General features: G+C 36.2%; 1 long non-coding RNA gene across 1 annotated transcript in view; it reads left to right on the forward strand.

The window, feature by feature from the left end:
* Positions 1 to 20,771, forward strand: part of LOC105711509 (uncharacterized) — a 311,827-nt gene that overhangs the window by 208,344 nt on the left and 82,712 nt on the right. The window contains exon 2 of the long non-coding RNA XR_010336559.1: positions 20,597 to 20,700. This is a non-coding gene — a long non-coding RNA (uncharacterized LOC105711509). The remainder of the gene's footprint in view (positions 1 to 20,596; positions 20,701 to 20,771) is intronic.

Consider the following 20,771-nt stretch of genomic DNA (forward strand, 5'->3'; position numbering starts at 1 on the left):
CAAATATTTATTGGATGCTTACTGCATACCAAACACTGTGTAAGAGATGATTTATTACAGAGAATTTAGTTTTTATTTAAATCTGTGACAAAAATACAATAGATATTTTATTCAGTAATGTTATTTCTTATTGCAGAATCCCATCTTGATTAAAAAAAACAACAACACAATTGATATGATGTCTGAGACTCCAATAATATTTCCTAGGGAAATTTTTCTGTAGTCAAAGATGACTGGCATTCTCATAACCTATTATAGCGTTCTTCACCTGGTGGTACTTGCTAGTGTTTAAAATGCTATGCCTCCAATGTATCATTAACCTGTTTGTCATAGAGCTTGACTTGCAAAGGTAAAGTGGAAAGTAAAAGTGAATACTTTTAGGAGATAATTCTTAGAGAAGCAGTATAGCATTGTTGATAAAAACATTGACTTTGTCACCAGACTGGCACTAGAATGCTAGGCTAGAATCCTAACCTTTCTGTTTCTCAACTTTTTCTTATGTGAAATGAGGTAGTAATACTTTCTCCTTTCTAGGGTGACTGTGGAAATCAAACAAGCTAAAATTAGGATAGTGCTGATTATATAGTACTTCATAACTGTTAGCTATTTAATTAGATAGATGGAGAGAAATAAGTTCCAAAATGTAAAGACAACAAAGCATATGGAAGATCACACTGGGAAAAACATCAGGGAGAACAGGAAAGCCCTGAGGAAGAGTATGATGGAGATATATTTCTGATGGGCAAAGGTTGAAGCTGGAAGTGGGGATAGTACTTTCTAGGGACAGCACAGAGACAGAGTAAGGACACCAGAGGGCAGGGCTGCAGTATTTAAATCTTGTGTGATGATTACATTGGCCCAAGACAGGTGTTTTTTTGTTTGCTTTTCATCTATCCTACTCCCAGTTCATACTGTTGACAAGTAGACTCCTTGTGACAATCACTGAAAATTACTGGAAACTGAAAAACAGAACTTGCTGAAATGTACCTGGTGAATGACGGTTAGTGCAAATCACTTAATATAAAATGATTATCTCCCTGGGTCTTTAGGAGCATTCAGTTAGTCTCATACATGCTTTTTAGCCATTTGTTAGGTTATGTCTGTAAATTGGGAGAAAGAAAAAACTGACCTTTTCCTCTAGAAAGATAGAATCCTTTAGAGTCTCAGTCCCAGAGCTTCTACCTCGGATCATGTTACCATAGACTCTATGTATAATAAATAATTCACTTAGGAGACCACCAAGCTTACAAAAATACAGAGTTAGATGACTAAGGGGAATATATCAATGAAGACTCAAGAAAATAAACACAAAAACTAAGTTCCATTACAAGTTCCATTCAAGTTCCATTACAATTTTGGCACAGGTAACATTTAAGCAGACAGAACATTTCCCTATGATGCCAACCAGGGGCATGTCCTGAACCCCCAGAGAAATATGTTTTCTACTGTTGACATATGGAGATGTCAGGGTAGTGAATTACACATGTGTGTTTTATGCACTTATTCTGTGGAGTAAATGAATCATGACATATGTGTTTAGCTATGTAGAGATGCAAACCGAAAGAAAGACACAGAGACAAATGTCTGGTAGAACACAATCTGAAAACAAGTTTAGGAAAAAGTAAACTGTGCCTGACAACCTGAAAAAAAGTGAGCATCAAGGAAGCAACTGTAGAATGATATTAAAAAAAAAACGGTAGGGAATTCCTCAAGAAAAATTCAAGTCTTTTTAGGGTTTCCCAGACTGGCTCAGAGCCATTGGTACTTTCAGGTTCCAATGCAAGGTGTAATGTCTGGTTATTCAGAATATAACTGTGTAACAGCTCCAAGTCATTCTTTGAAACTATACATAAAACACAACCATAAATTCCTAAAACTTCTCCCTTGAAATTTCTGTAGCTATATCAGTTTAAGCACACATAAATACTCAAATAGATTTCCTTGGCAAGAAAATTGGAAATGGCCCCTCTGTATGTCAGTTAACAGTTTATAAGAAAGCATTTGATTAGATCACTCAAGTACAAGGAGCTAATTCATTTTTACAGACAGAAAAACTTTATCCCACATACAATTATTATAAGTGAATCATACCTATTCAGAGCTCAGAGTTTCGAAATTAAAAGAAATGTTTGGAATGAAAGAAGAGCTTTAGGCTGGGCACAGCAGCTCACACCTGTAATTCCAGCACTTCGAGAGGCAGAGGAAGGAGAACCATTTGAGACCAGGAGTTTGAAACCAGCCTAGCAAACATAAAGAGACCCCATCTCTACAAAAAATTAAAAAGCCAAATGCATTGAGCTGGGGAGGTTGAGGCTGCAGTGAGCTGTGATCGTGCCACTGCACTCCAAATTAGGTGACAGAGCAAGACTCTGCCTGAAATAAAATGAAACAAAACAAAGCTTTATTCTTTAAGAACTTGAAGGATTAGAATGGAATTCTCTAAATGTTTATTGACTGGTGTACTTTGTAATAAGTAGTCGGGTTAATGAACATATCAGCAAACATCCTCACCATTTTATTAGTTTGATTTCCTCACTGGTAGCTTTTTAAATAATACTAATTAATTTGTAATAATTTTTTATTGGATCCTTAAGTGCAACAGAATAAAACATCTAAAGGGAATACAAAGAAAATACTAAAGTAATTGTTTCTTTAACATAATTTAGACTTAGATTATATATAAAAAAAATTATTTATGCATGTTTCTTGTGCTCTAAAATGTGGGATATGTGGTCCAGAGAGAACAATATACCATTTTAAATTCCTTTGAGGGGAGAATTTTCTGACAATAGAATATGTTTTCAGAGTTATTTTCCAAATCCTTATTTTCTGCCATGTTTTAACCACATCTAGTCCCATTTTGGGTTTGGCTTCTGATTCTCTATCAGGTGGACACCAATCCTAGTGACTTGAAATTTTTTATTTCCAAATTCCTTCTGATGCCAGAAGTATCCAGACCTGGTTCTGAAAGGAAAATATTGGCCTCAGCTAGGATGACCATCAATCATGTAAGATCAGCACTGGGTGGGTGTAGGTGAATCCCTTACAGAGGTAAGGGACTGAGAGGGTGGAAATGAACTGGGTAGGAATCTTAACTGACACATGCCTTCCCTCTACAGCACCTCATACCCACCAGCTGAAGTATTCTAGACTGATGTCCATCTCTAAGCTCATCCTCATAAAACTAGTGCAAAGACACACAGAACCTCCTTCAGGAGCCTCCATGCACACATAAACTCATTGACATATCCCTACCCAAATTCAGGTTTAATGTCTTGGAACTTTATGCAGACATTCCCACTCAAAACTATCAGACAGCAACTCACCACTTCGTGAGTCTAAGCACATCTTTATTCTCCAATTTGACAGCTGATCACAGAATAGGGTCCAGGAGGAAACTCAAATAAATATTGGAATTAGTATGTGATAAAGGGCACATCTCAAATGAAAGAAAAGAGGATAGCTTATTCAATAAATAAACTTAAAACAATTGGGTCTTCATTTCAAAGAAAATAAAGTCGTATTTAAAGCTTAAATTATACAGACATATAAATTCCAGGTGGAATAACTGTCAAAACAAAATGACAAAATAATAAATAACAATATACAGAATATTTTTATAAGCCTGGGTTGGGGAAAGCCTTCTTAAACAATATAAAAAATTCAGAACCAGATACAAAATGTTTAACATATGTGGCTGTGAAAATATTGAAAATATTTGGATAGCAAAAGATACTGTAAATAAAATTGAAAGACAAGTGACAAACCAAGAGAAAATATTTGAAATGTGCATAAAACATAATGTAATTTTAAGGTTGTACTAATAAGAAAAGGGATATATCCCAATAGAAAATAATGATCAAATATGTAAATTGAAAGTTTGCCAAAGAAGAAATGCAAATAACTAATAAAGATACAAAAATTTCCACTTCACTAATGATCAAAATTACCAATTTAAACAACAAAATAATCAAAATATTAACATATTGAAAGTAACTACCATTTCTGAGGGTGTGGAGAAACAGGCACTTCTGGTGGATTACATGTTGATGGGAATACAAATAAATACAACCTTCATGGAGGGAAATGTGACAATATCTAGTAAATTTGTTAAGTGTTTATAAGCACTTTCCCAACCAATTTAATATCTAGAAATTTCATCTCCTGAAACAATATATGCAAAAATATGTGTATGAAGATGTTCACTACAGCATTCTAATAGCAATAAGTTGGAATTAACCTAATTTTCCATCTATCTGGAGGTTAGTTGAGAGAGAGAGAAAAAAAGGAGAGAGAGTGCATGTGTGCGTGAAAGCAAGTGCCATATAATTGAATGCTACTCAGTCATTAAAAAGAATGGATTCTTCCTAACCATGAACATGGAATATTTCTCCATCTGTTTGTGTCCTCTCTTATTTCGTTGAGCAGTGGTTTGTAGTTCTCCTTGAAGAGGTCCTTTACGTTCCTTGTTAGTTGTATTCCTAGGTATTTTATTCTCTTTGTAGCAATTGTGAATGGCAGTTCATTCTTGATTTGGCTCTCTTTAAGTCTATTATTGGTGTATAGGAATGCTTGTGATTTTTGCATTATGCAGCCATTAAAAATGAGGAGTTCGCGTCCTTTGTAGGGACATGGATGAACCTGGAAACCATCATTCTCAGCAAACTGACACAAGAACACAAAACCAAACACCACATGTTCTCACTCATAGGAGGGTGTTGAACAAGGAGAACACATGGACACAGGGAGGGGAGCACTATACACGGGGGTCTGTTGCAGGGGAGTGGGGGGGGACAGCGGGGGGGGGAGTTGGGGAGGGATAGCATGGGGAGAAATGCCAGATATGGGTGAGGGGGAGGGAGGCAGCAAATCACACTGCCATGAATGCACCTATGCAACAACTTTGCATGTTTTTCACATGTACCCCAAAACCTAAAATGCAATAAAAAAAAAAAAAAAAAAAAAAAGAATGGATTAGATGTGGGAATGTATAAAAGAAAAAAATGTAAATTGCTGTATTATATGTGTATACATATGCATATGTATATATACACATGATCTCATTTCATAAAGATATGTGTTTGTTAATAATTTTATAATGTATACAATTATGTAAAAGTGTGTGTATGTGAAATTACACAGTTTTAGAATTATATATAAATTTTATGAAATTAGAATCATGACATATATGAAATTCTACAACTTACATTTTAGAAAAAATTAGTACACTTAGCAACTTACAATAACAGTTACCACTAAAGAGTTGGGTTTATTATCTTTTTAAATAACAAAAAATTATTTAATACCAGTAAAAGAAAAGAGGTAACCTTCTTAGAATTAAAGTTTAGAGTTTGAATGTGCTTAAAGGATAATTTGAATCTAGATATCTTATATGTCAGATAAGATGCCAGAATTTTAGAGGGGTATGACAGTGTGTCCAAGATCATGCACCAAAGTAATGGTAGAACTACGGATTAGAACCCAGAACTGGTTGCATTTAATCAGCACTAAGCATTGCTCTAGATACTGTGATGGCCTGGTCACATGATGAGTTATGGGGCTCTCCGTACTTTTTTCATTTCATAAAGATGCAACAATCACTTTTATGAAGATGATAATTAATTAGAAAAATAATTGAGAAAAATATTTTTATCAAGTACCTACTACATACTGAGGCCTTGGGCCAGACATTTTTCAAGCCTTATCTACTGCATTTAAAGCTTGCCTTGTGAAGTAGGTTGCTTGTTTTGTAGCAAAGGAAAACTTATTCCTCTATCCTTGAGACAGTTTGGAAACTTCTCTCTGAAACCATGAATATCACTGTTCTGACTGTAGATTTTGGATCCTTCCAGACTCAGCCTGCAATAACTACTTCTCCATCTGTCCACCAGTCCCCTTTCTTGTCTCTCCAAATTTCAATAACTCCTTATTTGCATCAGATCTACCGTCATCTCTAGTTTGTGAACCCCTTTGAGAGTAGATAGACTCTTGTCCTCTGTATCACCATAGTGCTGAGCTCAATGCCTGGGGCACATGGGTCTCAACAATGTCCTCAGTGCTGATTTCTTAAAAGCAGAATCATGAGAGCAGAGTATTAAACAAAGCACAGGACCCCTCTGAGCATGAAGCTCTGTGTGACTACACAGGTCACACACCTGTGAAGCCAGCCCAGACTGGGACTGCAAATTACATACAATCAATCTGTGTGATAAATCAGGTGCTTACTCTTTCACATATCCGTGTTTCTTTCATTTTCTCTGTCACCTAAAATCCCATACCTTTCATCATTTTTTGTGCCCCAGTCTGGTTTAAAACTCAGATTTTAGAAGTCTGCTTTATTCCTAATTCAAATGATTTAAATGATAAAACAAGTACATTTAAGTGTGTGTGTGTGTGTGTGTGTTTTCTTCACTCTGTTGATTGCCATCTGTACAAACAGCTCAGAATAGAAAGCTTCTTATGGATGGGTGGCAAGCTTACACAAGTCAATGTTAGAATGAAAATAATCCTACATCTATCCAAAATTTTCTTAAATCTGATATGATATCTTTTGGAGAAAGAGGTTGTTGGAACCATCTTTTCCTTCAGGGAAAACTTGACAATGTAAAGATATAAGAGGCTAGAAGATTTTCTAGTTACAAAAGCTAGAAAAGCAAATATTGGACAGAAAGCAAGAATGGCAAGGGTCTTGTTTTTCTCTTATAAGCCTTCCCATGACTGGAAATGGCTTGTTTTTATTTCAGGCAAAGAAAAGATCCATTATTTATGTGCTTAGGATATTTGAGAACCAGAATCAATAATATGAAGTGTAAAGTTGTACTACCACTTTTTTTTAACTGAAATCCAACAGTGTGACACTTGTATATCTGTTGTAAATGTTTACAAGAATTTTGTTTATATATTTTGAATAATATACAAGATGTGTGTGTACACAAAGTATACATGCATGGATTTCTTTTCCTGTCTGTTTCCAGGGTCTAAAAGCAGTGACACTTAGTGGCAATGATCACACTCAACATCCAGGTCTTGGTTTCTAAATATCGCCATCTGATATAAATCATGCTCATTTGAGAAGTGTCTGATTCTGAAACTGAGTAAATAAAAAAAAATACAATATGAGTTGGAGCATTTTTATTATGTCAGGAAGTAAAAAAAAAAAAAAAAGAGAGAGTATGTGGATAGGACAGGGAAGCCAACTGAAAGCCCAGGGTAGAACAATTTAAACAACATTAAAAATGTAGTATTAGATTTTTTTCAATTTATATTTTAGATCTAGGAGGTAAATATGCAGGTGTGTGGTTTGTTACCTGGGCATGCTGCATGACATGTAGGCTAGGAGTATGAATGATCTTGTCACCCAGGTACTGAGTAGAGTACACAATAGTTTTAGAACCTTTGTGCCCCTCCCTCCCTCTCTCCCCTCTCTAGTAGTCCCAGTGTCTATTATTGCCATCTTTATGTCCACAAATACCCAATGTTTTGCTCCTGCTTGTAAGTAAGAAAATGCAGTATTTGTTTTTCTGTTCCTGGATTAATTTGCTTAGGATAATGACCTCCAGCTGCATTCATGTTGCTGCAAAGGACATGATTTGGTTATTTTTTAGGGTTCATAGCATTCCATGATACATATGTTGGCACTTTCTTTATCCAACCCATCATTGATGGGTTCGTAAGTTGATTCCATACCTTTGTTATTGTGAATACTGCTGTGATGAACATGTGATGAACATAAGTGCAGGCGTCTTTTTGGTAGAAATTCCTTTGGGTATATATCAAGTAATGGGATTGCTGGATAAAATTGTTGTTCTGTTTTACCTTCTTTGAGAAGTCTCCAAACTGCTTTCCATAGTGGTCAAACTAATTTACATTCCCACCAACAGTATATAAGCATTCCCCTTTCTCTGCAGTCTCTCCCACATTTGTTGTTTTTGTATTTTTTTCCCCATCTAACTTCTAGTTTCGGTTTTTGGGGGGAGTTTACCTGCAGGTTTGTTGCATGAGTAAATAGCATGTCACTGGGGTTTGGTGTGCCAATGATTTTATCACCCAGGCAGTGACTATAATACACAATAGGTAGTTTTTTGATGCTCATCCACCTTTCACCCTCTACCCTCAAGTAGTTCCCAGTGTCTGTTGGTCCCTTCTTTGTAACCATGTGTACTTAGTGTTTAACTCCCTAAGTGAGAACACGTAATATTTGGTTTTTCACTTCTTACATTAATTTACCTAGAATAATGGCCTCCAACTGTATCCATGTGGCTGCAAAGGACATAATTTTATTCCTTTTTTGGCTGTATAGTATTCCATGGTGTATATATACCACATTTTTACTATCCAGTGCACCACTGATAAGAATCTAGGTTGATTCAATGTCTTTCCATTTATAAAAAGTGCTGCAATGAACATATGTATGCATGTATCTTTATGGTAGAATGATTTATATTTCTTTAGGTATATACCCAGTAATAGGATTGCTGGATAAATGGTCATTCTTTTTTAAGTTCTTTGAGGAATTGCTGAACTGCTTTCCACAATAGCTGAACTAATTTACATACCCTCCAGCAATGTATAAGCATTCTCTTTTTTCCACAACATCACCAACATCTGTTATTTTTTTACTTTTTAATAATAGTCATTCTGACTGATGCGAGGTGATATTTCACTGCAGTTTTGATTTACATTTATCTGATGATTAGTGATGTTGAGAATTTCTTCATATGCTTATTGATGAAGACACCAAAAGCAGTTGCAACAAAAACAAAAATTGTCAAGTGGAACCTATTTAAACTAAAGAGCTCCTGCACAGCAAAAGAAACTAACAATAGAATAAACATACAGCCTACAGAATGCAAGAAAAATTGGGAACTATGCATTTGACAAAAATGTAATGTCCAGATTCTATAAGGAAGTTAATTCATCAAGCAAAAACAAGCAACCCCATTAAAAGATGGGCAAAGGACATGAACAGACACATCTCAAAAGAAGACATACATGCAGTATTAGATTTTTAACCAAAATAATAAAGTAAATATCCATGAATTTCCTTCCAGATGTAAGCCAATGATTGAGCAAATAAATAAATGGGAGAAAGGGACAGATCTTTTTTTTTTAAAAAAAAAAAAATATTTTAAATAGTATTTGCAAATAACTCTCCCTCTCGTAGGTGGAGCTTATTTTCCCTATCCTTGAGAATGAGCTGGACTTAGTGACCTTCTTCCAAACAATATAATAGGAAAAGGGAATATTAGTAACTTTGCAATGAAGAAGATGGACAGATACCACCTTAACAAAGTGATCAAAGTTAACATCATCAGTGATAAGCCATGTATTGCCTGATAGGATATGATGAGAAGGGCGTCTCGTTTTTATGGTACTCTTCCCCAAAAGCTACAATCTTGGTCTAATAATGAGAAAACAGCAGACAAACCCACACTGAAGAACACTCTACAAAATATCTGACCTTACCAGTACTCTTTAAAAGAAATAAGGTTACAAAAAAACTCCCCTCAAAACAAGAACAACAAAAAAGGAAAAGCTGAGAAACTGTCACAGATCAGAGGAGACTAGAAAGATCTTAAAACTATGATATGTGAACAGTACCTCTTAGTACTCAGATAAAGTTTGACTAAATCTTCATAAACAGGAAGAACTCCCTATTAATTATCTTCTAGAACCTTAGGGATGACATAACATTATGCTCCCAATGAGTCCTATGGGAATTATCAGCTATGCTATATATGGAAATGGTCAATAAATAAAGGTCTATAAAGATATTCAAGGTCTTAATAAAACAAAGATCTTAGACAAAAAATAATGGAGGAAGCAAAACATAGGCGCAACATTTCCCTGTAGAAGCAAAGGAAGTTATAATACAAATATTGTATCAATAACAGGAAGTAACCTTGGTATAACTAATAGATATAATTAATCTGGAATGATTGGGGAATGGGAGTTCAAGTTAACTTAGTATTTTATTAACTGAGTTATTCATGTTTGCCAATTATGGACTGCCAGTTTTTTAAAGGTTTAGGAAGTGGCCATGCTCTTCAGTCAAAGACCACTAAGACTCCTTGCAGATATCTTGCAAAGAAGAACACTCATTATGAGAAAACTGTAAGATTTCTTGCTAAGAATGTGTAAGAAAGAAGCTGTAACAGAATTTGGGCTTTGGCTGAGTAATTGGGAAAGAGTCTAGGGAGGTAGGGACTTCTCTCTAGATTAGGGGCTATAAAAATGCAAAGCAATTTTGTGATTGAATGTCTGAAGGAATCTTTATCTATAGGAGGGGCATATGAAAATGGAGATAACTTGAAATCGGATTTCAGAAGTAGCAGTCACTCAGCTAAGAAAGAGGGATGTTTGATATTTCGTGAGCTGCATGATGGTTTTGTTTCAAGGTGTCCAAGCAACCTTGTTGAGATACTGTGAGTTTATGTCTAACAGGAAAACAGCGTGGCATGGCTTTGAATGTCAGACCAGTTTCCAGGATACAGGGTGTCCTTTTTACTTTCTCAGAAACAAGAAAAATATCTCTTTTTTGACATGTAATATGTGGTTACACGTGTCTGTTATGGAACTTAAAACAGCTGTTTCTTAGGTTTCTTTTTTGTGTGTTGCCAAAACAATGGTCACTTTAGTTAACACTATTAACCGCTTGCCCTTCTTGAGACACTTTTCTCTTGGCTTTATTGATATGGTGCTCCTCTGAGTTTCCTCTGCATCTCTGGTCCTGATTCTTGCCTTCCTTCTCCCTGATTCTTCTCCCACTCTAAATGTGTAGATTTCCTGGGGCTTACTCCTAAGCCCTTCCCTTTTCTGATTCCACTCTCTCCATTACTAATCCCACCCATTCACATAGCTTTAAGTGCTGTCTCTATAAGGGAGTTCCAAATTTATATGTTTACCTTGGATTTCTCCTTTGACTTCTAGACTCATTTATCCAACTGCCTACTTGATATCTTCACTTGAAATTTCACAAGAATCTCAAATGTAAAGTGTCTGATACAGTTTAGATGTTTGTCTCTGCCCATATCTCATGTTGAAATGTAATCCTCAATGTTGAAAGTGGGGTCTGGTAGGAGGCAACTGGATCATGGGTGTTGATTTCTCATTAATGGCATTCTCTTGGTGCTGGCCTCATAATAGTGAGTGAACTCTAGCAAAATCTGGTTGTTTAAAAGTGTGCGACACCTTTCCTCCTCTACTCCCTTGCTCTCTCTGCTTTTGACATGTGACATGCCAGCTCCCTCTTCACTTTCCATCATGATTGTAAGTTTCCTGAGGCCTCCCCAGAAGCTGAGCAGATGCCAACACCATGCTTCCTGTAAAACCTGTAGAACCATTAGTCAATTAAATTTGTTTTCCTTTCTTTGCTTTTTTTTTTTTTTTGAGACAGGGTCTTATTTTGTCACCCAGGTTGGAGTGCAGTGGCACCATTGTACTTCACTGCAGCTTAGACCTACCTTGCTCAGGTGGTTCTCCCATCTCAGCCTCCTGAGTAGCTGGGACTACAGGCTTGAGTCACTGTGCTTGGCAATTTTTTTTTTTTTTTTGCATTTTTTGTGGAGGTAGGGTTTGGCCATTTGCCCAGGCTGATCCTCCAGCTCCTGGGCTCAAACAATCTCACAACATGCTGGGATTGTAAGTATAAGCCACCAAGTCCAGCAAAATCTCTTTTCTTTATAAATTACCCAATCTCAGATATTGCTTTGTAGCAATGCAAGAATGACCTAATACAGTATCTAAAATGGGATTTTCTTAATTTTCTGTCCTTAAATCATTCTTCCTCTGGTCTTTGATGTCTCAATAAATAGTCCCATGATCTATTCAGATCCTCAGGCAACATCCTCTGTTGCCTTTCCATGGGGTCTCCTTTAGTCCTCTCCCCAGTTCTTCCTCCATCATTTGATGCCCTTTTACCTATTTCTTCCCTTAGGTTCTCTACCTTAATTCTATTATGAGATATCTAACTGTCCTGCTTGGGGATCTAGGAGTGACTGGATTATATAAATACAGAGATAGTCACTTCTGATTTAAGTGTATGTCATACCTGCAGCTTTATGCCTTTGATTAAATTTCATATGTCTCATTTTACTACATGGGGTTTCAAATTTGATTTGTGTGTGCCCTCCTATTTGATCCATCAGCAAATCTTGTTGCTCCTACCTGAAAATGTATCTCACATCTCTCTACTTCTTGTCTCCTCCATGGTCAAGCTCTAGCCCAAGCCACAATCATCTTTTCCTTTCATGAGAGCAGCTTTTTTATTGAACTCTTGGCTCCCACCTTGGATATTTTTCCAGTCTATTATCATGAAAGCGAAACTTGCCTTTTGAAAGCATAAATATAATTAAATAACTTTTCTCTTACCACAGCATTCTTCAACAACGTCCCAATGCACTTTAAAATAAAATCCAAACTGTTCCTTATGTGCTCTGCCTGACCTACAGTCATCCTGCCTGTCAGCCTTTTCTCATCTGAGACCCCCTCTCCCTTGCTCATTATGCTCCAGTCACATGATTTTTCGAAACAAATAATTATCCAATTTATCAAGCTCATTCCCACCTCAGGACCTTGAGCTTGCCCTGCCTATAAAACCATCCGTATCCCCATACAGACATACTTTTCTCTATCCATACCTCCCTTCACAAGAAAGGCTTCTGCTCAGTTTTCAGTCTGTGCTTCAGAGTTCCCTCCAGAAACAGCCTGTTCCTGACCTATCTATCTAGTTAACTCCCCTAATTACAATCTGTCATTAGCTTTTTAAATTTATTTCTTACCATTTAACAGAATTCATAATTTTCTATTTTTTACATAATGTAATATCTATATTTCCTGCAAGACTGAACATTCCAACAAGGCAAAAGTGGTATCTGTTTTGTTTTCTACTCTGTAGTTTTGCATTTAGCACATAAGCAGCACTCTGTAAATATCTGTTGAACATATGGACATATTAATGCATTGTCAGTCACTATTACCTTTGAATAAACTAGGTTTGTTCTCACTGGATTCAGAAACACTATATGAGTAAAGCAGGGCAGCTAAAATGTGGCAATCATCAAAGAATGTAAAAATGGACTCTGTCTTTAGGCGGTAGAGGAAGAACAGAGGTGAGGGGATTCCGGTATGGGAAAGGAGAAAGATCACTGCACTTGGATTCAGAAGAAAGAAGATTTGGACCAGATGCAGGAAGTTGAATAATTTACTTAGGCTTTGTGTTAAACTGAACAGGGCCCTCCAAAGATGTTCACATCCTAATTCCTGGAACCTATCAATGTTACTTTACCTTGCAAAAGAGGATTTGCAGAAGTGATTGAATTAAGGATCTTGAGATAATCCTGGGTTACCTAAATGGACCCAGTGTAATTACCAGGGTCCTCGCTAGGCAGGAGAGTCAGAGTTACAGGTGAAGATGTGAGGACAGAGCAGAGCAATGTGGGACCACAGCTAAGGAATGCAGGCAATGCTTAGAAGCTAGAAAAGGAAAGGAAGAGGATTTTCTCCTTGAGCCTCCAGGAGGCACACAACCCTGCCCACCCATTTTAGATTTCTGACCTCTATGACTGTAAGAGAATAAATGTGTGTTGCTTTTAAACCACTAAATTTGTGATAATTTATTGCAGCAACAATAGGAAACTAACATAAGCTCTGAGACTCATCTCTCAAATCTTTTTAACTATTTGTTTGTTTACCTTTGTTGCTGCTATCGTCTCTCCAAACTAAAATTAAAGTTATATAATGGAAGAGGCTATATCTCTGTTGCCCACTGTTTTATTTCCGGGATCAAGAACAAAGTCTGACGCAGGGTAGGTTTTAAGTAAATATTTGTTGAATCAATGAGCAAATGAACACAGATTTCTATCCAGTCGCGTTATCGTGAAGACCAAACACGCAAAATATCAATTGCAGACTATTTCAACAACTGAGCAGAAGTCATTCCTTCCATTCACCCTGTGATTTCCTCTTCTTTTTAAACTCATTCATTCTCTCTGTTGCCTTTCCATGGGGTCTCCTTTAGTCCTCTCCCCAGTTCTTCCTCCATCATTTGATGCCTTTTTACCTATTTCTTCCCTTAGGTTTTCTACCCTTAATTCCATTATGAGATATCTAACTGTCCTGCTTGGGGATCTAGGAGTGACTGGATTATATAAATACAGAGATAGTCACTTCTGATTTAAGTGTATGTCATACCTGCAGCTTTATGCCTTTGATTAAATTTCATATGTATCATTTTAATGTATTTTAATAAATAATTTTAATGAATGTTGTATTCATTTACCTTAATTTGATTAGACTGTTGGGTATGAGAGAAGTCTCCAGTTCTGAAATTGCAATTCTCCTGTCTCAGCCTCCCAAGTAGCTAGGACTACATGTACATGCCACCACATCCAGCTAAGTTTTTCTATTTTTAGTAGAGACAGGGTTTCACATTTGTCAGGTTGGTCTCAAACTCCTGACCTCAGGTGATCCATCTACCTCAGCCTCCCTGAAATTGCTCATATTAATCACAAAAATGCATCATAAGGTAGTGAGTAACAGCATGTTTTCTTTTCAAATGATAGTCATGTCACATGTAATTTTAATCAAATTAGGCAAAGCAATTCCTCTGTAGCAAGATAGTGCTGAAAAGCAAGTTTGTGACCCAGCTTCCTTTCTCTTGCAGCCTGCTGGATGACTCATACTGACATATGCTCTGGTTTACCAGGCACTGTCTATGAGTCTTTCTGGGGTATAGATTCTAACAAATATCATGCAAAAAATAAAAAAGTGCATGTGTGTCTAAAAGAGGTGGGGAGAGAGAAAGTAAGCAAGAAAGCATACTGAGATGTATAATATAAACGTATCTGACAACAATACAAGGGGCTCTATCTTTTAAACCTATGGTTTGTGGTTTCAGAAATTCAACATGTGTTAAGTCATGCAGTCTTCCCGAGGAAAATTGTTGATTGAAGGAGGTGGCTTGTGTACTTCTGCAATGCTTGTCATCATATGTTTCTCTTGAAATGCAGATATAGGGAGGGATTGGTGACAGAGGTTGGAGGCGAGAAGGTTGATTATGGTAAAGTCTTTGTTAGGCAAGGAGTCCAGAATCCTCCTCCATGTCAAAATATCTCCTACCCACATTCAAACAGACATTCACTTGGGTGAACAAGCTCCTAGCTCAATTTTTTGCTATCTAAATTTGTGAACATTTTCCTTTCTTGAAGATAGCAGTCTTAACAGATGTATTTGTACAAATGGGCTTGCTTAGCCCTCTCACATATATGTATGTGTATGTGTGCATACATATATATACACAGTATATATATGTTGAGCATATTATATATGTGCATAGATAGACACATATATAACTATATGAATACACACACACACACACACACACACACACACACACACCCCCCAAAGAGAATTCTCTACTGGACAGAGAAAATTACAAAAGTCAGGAGGGGTGTTCTTAGACAAATGCTTCTTGGGTGATTAATCCTAATATACACTTGTATCTTTATTAACTTCAATTATATAATAAAAGCAACATTTATGTAAATACACAAGGAATTATTTCAAAGTTTTCTGTATTTATCATTGACTTTGCATGCATTTCTTTGTTCAGCAAACCTTCATTGAGCCTCTATTATATGCCAAGCTCTATGCTGACTGCTGGAATTGTAGACATGAAAAAAAAAAAAACAACAGGCATATTGTACAATATTGTGGTAAGGGTTGTAACTGAAAAAAGAGAGATAAAATAGTAAAAGCCTAAAAAATAAGACTTTTGAAAATTAAGCTTTGACTATTTCATTTTACTCACCCGATCTAGAAAAAAATACAATAAGATATTAAAGTAACTTTTTATTCTTGTATTCTTACACTTTATAATTGTGAAAGAATAATTTTTCTAGACATTTTAGTCAGCAGTGTCAGACTTCCTGGGTTTTATTTACAAAATTTCTAGGTAAATCAATGATCTGTAGATAATCTACAGAGTAACAAGATTAGATTTCTAGATAGATAAATGATCTGTAGTCAATCTACTGAGTAACAGGATTAGATTGCACAGCACTTTCAGGTCTTTCTCACATACTTTGTCATGGAGACTAGCCATGAAGTCAAAGAATTTCAGAGTGTATATGTGGCGCGGGAGGTGGTGGGTAGTAGGGAATCTGTGGATACTATTATTGTCCCCATTTTACAGATGCCAGTAATAAAGCCAAGAGAAGTTTAAATAACTTTTCAAGAAATCACAAGTGTGGTAAAGCTGAGATGTGGGTCTAAGCAATCCAGATCCAGATACTGCTGCGGTAGAGATCCTTCATACTCTTTGAAGTAAAGGAGACCAGACTTAAAAAGCTCAGTAGTTTTAGCTTACTGCAAACTTAACATGAGTTGACAAGTGGCCAATAAAACAGTTTTTAAAAATAGCTTTGCTAGTAAGAATATATCTATTTATATTAACAATCACTACAAACCAATTACTCCAAAACTTAATGAACACATTATCAACATACACTTCTTATTTCACAGTTTTGTGGGTCAGGATTCTGGGTGAAGCTTTCTGGATCCTCCGGCTCATGATTCTGACAGTCTGTGATCAAAGTGTGAGCTAGGGCAACAGAAGGCTCAAAGCTTGACTGGGGTGAGTTCACTTCCCAGCTGACTCACATACTCATTGGCAGGATTCCATTCCTCTAGTGCTCTTGGACTAAGGACCTTAGTCCTGATTAACTGTTGACCTGAGACATCAGTTCTTTTCCACAGGGTCCTTTTTATAGAGCTATTCATAACAGGACATCTGGTATCCCTCAGAGCAAGGATTATGAAAGAGGATAAAACATAGTGAGGGAGGTTGAGCAAGACAGAAGCCAGAGTGTTTTATTTTAATGTAATCTATTCTCAGAAGTGACATCTAATCACATTTACCATAATCTATTTGTATATGGTAAATACAATATACAAATGTATGGTAAATCTAATTGTATTTACCATATTCTATTTGTATGTTTCTTGGTAGGCCCAAGAAACATACAGGGGAAGGTGACTATACAATGTTTTGAATACCCACAGGAACAGATCATGGGGCTCAATTTAGAGGCACCTAAATTGAGTTTAGGTGTTACCAATGGCAGAAATTTACCTAAATCCATGACTTTGGGACAGCTGAAGTAATCAATATGCCAAATATATAAAATGTATTTATGTAAGATCTAGAGAAATAATGATAGATGTCAATCTACATATACACAGTCAGATACATATATATATACATGTAAGAAGCTACAAAAAATAATTTGGTTATCTAGATCGAGGATCTTCACCATTTGAATTGCCACACAAACACTGCCATGTCAAGAAAGTTTGATCTTTTTCTAGCAAAAACTTTATTCAGATAGAGAAAAGCTTTCATAAATATTTCACAAGCCCTCCTCTCAATTCAGTCCTTCTCTCATGGTCATGAAAGCCTGTAAGCAAATGGAAACAAAGATTTGTTTATCTTGTCCATGGACAGTTTCCTGCTATTCCAAAAAAAGCGTTGACCAATCTCCTTTATATCCCATTACATTAATCAAAAATTCTAGATTACCCATGGCTTCTCTGTGCTGGTGACCTGTTCCCTGCTTGGAGTCAGTGCCCGGTTCTACTTTTCTGCCCCAACACAATGAAAATGACTTCAGTGTGGTAACTTACACTTGACTTAGCTCCTGGGAGTACTGTTTAACATTTTGAACCTGAATACTAACCCCTACGTATTGGAAGGTTGTTTTTATGTTTTTTATTTTTAAATAGGGGGTAAGGATTCAGGTTCTTCTCACTGATATTAAAAAAGTATCTGGGCTGGGCACGGTGGCTCACGCCTATAATCCCAGCACTTTGGGAGGCCAAGGTGGGCAGATCACGAGGTCAAGAGATCCAGACCATCCTGGCCAACATGGTGAAACCCCATCGCTAATAAAAATACAAAAATTAGCTGGGCGTGGTGGCGTGCATCTGTAATCCCAACTACTTGGGAGGCTGAGGCAGGAGAATTGCTTGAACCCAGGAGGCGGAGATTGCAGCAAGCCAAGATTGCGCCACTGCACTCCAGCCTGGTGCCTGGCAACAGAGCAAGACTCTGTCTGAGAAAAAAAAAAAAAAAGTATCTATGTGGACAATATTACCACACATTTCATCATGATAGCTAATGAAGCCTGCTTTTGCTATACTATATAAATCTAAGCTATGCTACAGCCCTCCTATCATTAGCTTTTAAACATATGTGTGTAGTTGAATTTATCTTCATGTACAGAGAGAACAGTTCATTGATTTAGAAACTGAGTTATGTAATTACCCTAATGGGTAATTTTGGTACTAACATATTTCTTCAGAAATCCTCTATCATTTGTTGATATGAGAATCTTAAATTTTCCTTCTGAGTTGTATTTGCCTCAATTGTTTGAAATAAAATCAACTGAGTCATGATTATAAACATAATCATAGGATCATACATAAGGTCACAGGATAATGGCATTTTAGACACACTTTTTAATTAGACTAGGTTTTCTAAAGAGAAAAACACAGAAGTTTAAATAATCTATTCAAGCAATATTTATTGAGTGCCTACTGTGTTTCACGTAGTATGTTAAGCACTGAGAATACAGTGTGAAAAGACAGAAAAGACTGATATTTTGGAATTTAATGATAAAAAATCTCACAGAAATTGTATTTTTTAAATCAATTATCTCTTAGGTATTGGGTGGCTATTTCAAAATATTCCAAAAATAAGGAATCCAACTCTAACTAGAGGGCATATGGCTTGTTGCCCATGCCTCCACTCAACAGAAGAACCAATATTCATTTAGCATTTTAGTGCCAATGGATGATCGTGTGGGTGGGTTTTGGAGAGACTATAATAAACCTACATCAGCTTCCCTTCCCCATGAAGTTTATCAAAACTTTCTCTTGCTATCCTGTTGATAGCAAAGCCTAATACGTGTTTGGCAACATTCATTGTCCAAAGAGAAAAAATATGCTATAAAACATTAATATATATATTTTAATGTATTCAAATATATATATTTATATATGTATATTTATATCCAGATGGAATTAATATTGTTTTGGTTAGGTAGGAATTAAAAAGCTATAATAAAAAAGTCATAAGGAACTCTGGCTAAGGTGATCTATAGAATTATAGCCAGAATTTATTAAAAAGCTAAAGGATCTATAAATGAGATTTTGTATGCTCTTACTGACATCATGAAAATTGTGTGTGAGATAGATATTGTTAGCCCCATTTTATAAGCCATTTGTCAAACATAGTCATTATTAAAAATTAAGTTGCATAAACTTAAATAAATTGCATTAAAACAATCAATACTCAATTGAACATACTACATTTTAATTCATTCACTAAATTTTGCTATTACCTGTAATCTTGAGGTTATCTATGTTTATTGTGTCTTTATGGTTAAAATGCTATATAGTGGTGTGCTACTCAGCAAAACTCTTCTCACTTCTGTGCTTAATGACATCAAACATGGTAGGAACATTTATACCCCCAAAATAAGCTAATGATATGAATCAGAGCCTTTCATTTTCCTGAGCTAGTTCTTAAACATATGCCAGCACACCACTGGATACTGTCTTAGAGAATGCATTCCTTGCTCTGAGCCAGCAATTGATTTAAGGTGCTGTTGTTTTTTCTATAGACTGAATATAAGGCATCCAGAAACCTTACAAGTGAGATGACAACTCTTATTATTATACCTAATGACCTGCTCTAAGTTTTGATGTCACTTCCCTACAACTGTGTCTTTACTTGGCTAGATATTTTAGTATTCAAGGAGAAATGTTTTCATCAGGGATACATTGAAATGAAAGTTGGTTCTGACACTAAGTCACTTTGAGATTTTTAATATCACAGAAATAATGACTAAGAAAAAACAAGAAATGAAAATTGATTAGAAATAATGATCTTGATTATCAAGGGAATATCATTTTGTTGCTTTAGCATCAGGGAGGGATCATAGGACATACACTCAGGACATTTTTTGAGTTGCCTCCTGGGACTGCTATGCCTGGTGGAGTTAATGGAGACTACAATAACCCCATAGAGGTGAAACTATCAAGGTGCATACCTTTCACTAAGGAAGGCTGGGTCACACCACCAGACAGAGAGCCTGAACCAGCTGAGTTTCTGGCTAAGGGCAAGGGAAACATGAATGAATGAAGTGTGGGGAAAAAGTTATAAATACCATGTAGAACATACTACAGTCTACTTTTCTACAGTGGCAGAAAAGTAGACTGTAGTAGCTAATCATGTTTTTTTTACTCTATTATTCACATGTTGATATAATTTACCAGTTGTTTTTCTTCTCCTCTCCCACTTCCATTTGATAAAGTGATAAAAATGTATTAGGCTCTTCCCTTTTGGGAGACAGATCACAGCATATTTATTTGTAAGAGAAATGGTTGCTTTATATTAAGTGAGAGAATGTTGTAATTGCTATATAATTGTTTGGAAACTCAAATGTGGGAAGAAGAATGTTGAGTAGCCAAAAATATGGACAAGAGTGGATAATATAAATTATTTCACTTAACACTTGCTTTAATACCTTTCTAGCTTGTCTCCTGAACTAAAAATAACAGAAACAGAGGAAAAAGAGGAGGAGGAGGAAGTGGAGAAGGAGAGAGGACAGAGGAAGAAGGAGACCTGATTCCTTGAAGGTAGGTTTCTAGTATGGCTTTGATTTTGCCAAGCAGATACAGCTTTGTAAGACTTGGAGGAAATGGCCAGC

This window comes from Aotus nancymaae, unplaced genomic scaffold (genome assembly GCF_030222135.1).
Source record: "Aotus nancymaae isolate 86718 unplaced genomic scaffold, 86718_ANA_hifiasm-v0.15.2.pri h1tg000040l, whole genome shotgun sequence".
Lineage (NCBI taxonomy): Eukaryota > Metazoa > Chordata > Mammalia > Primates > Aotidae > Aotus > Aotus nancymaae.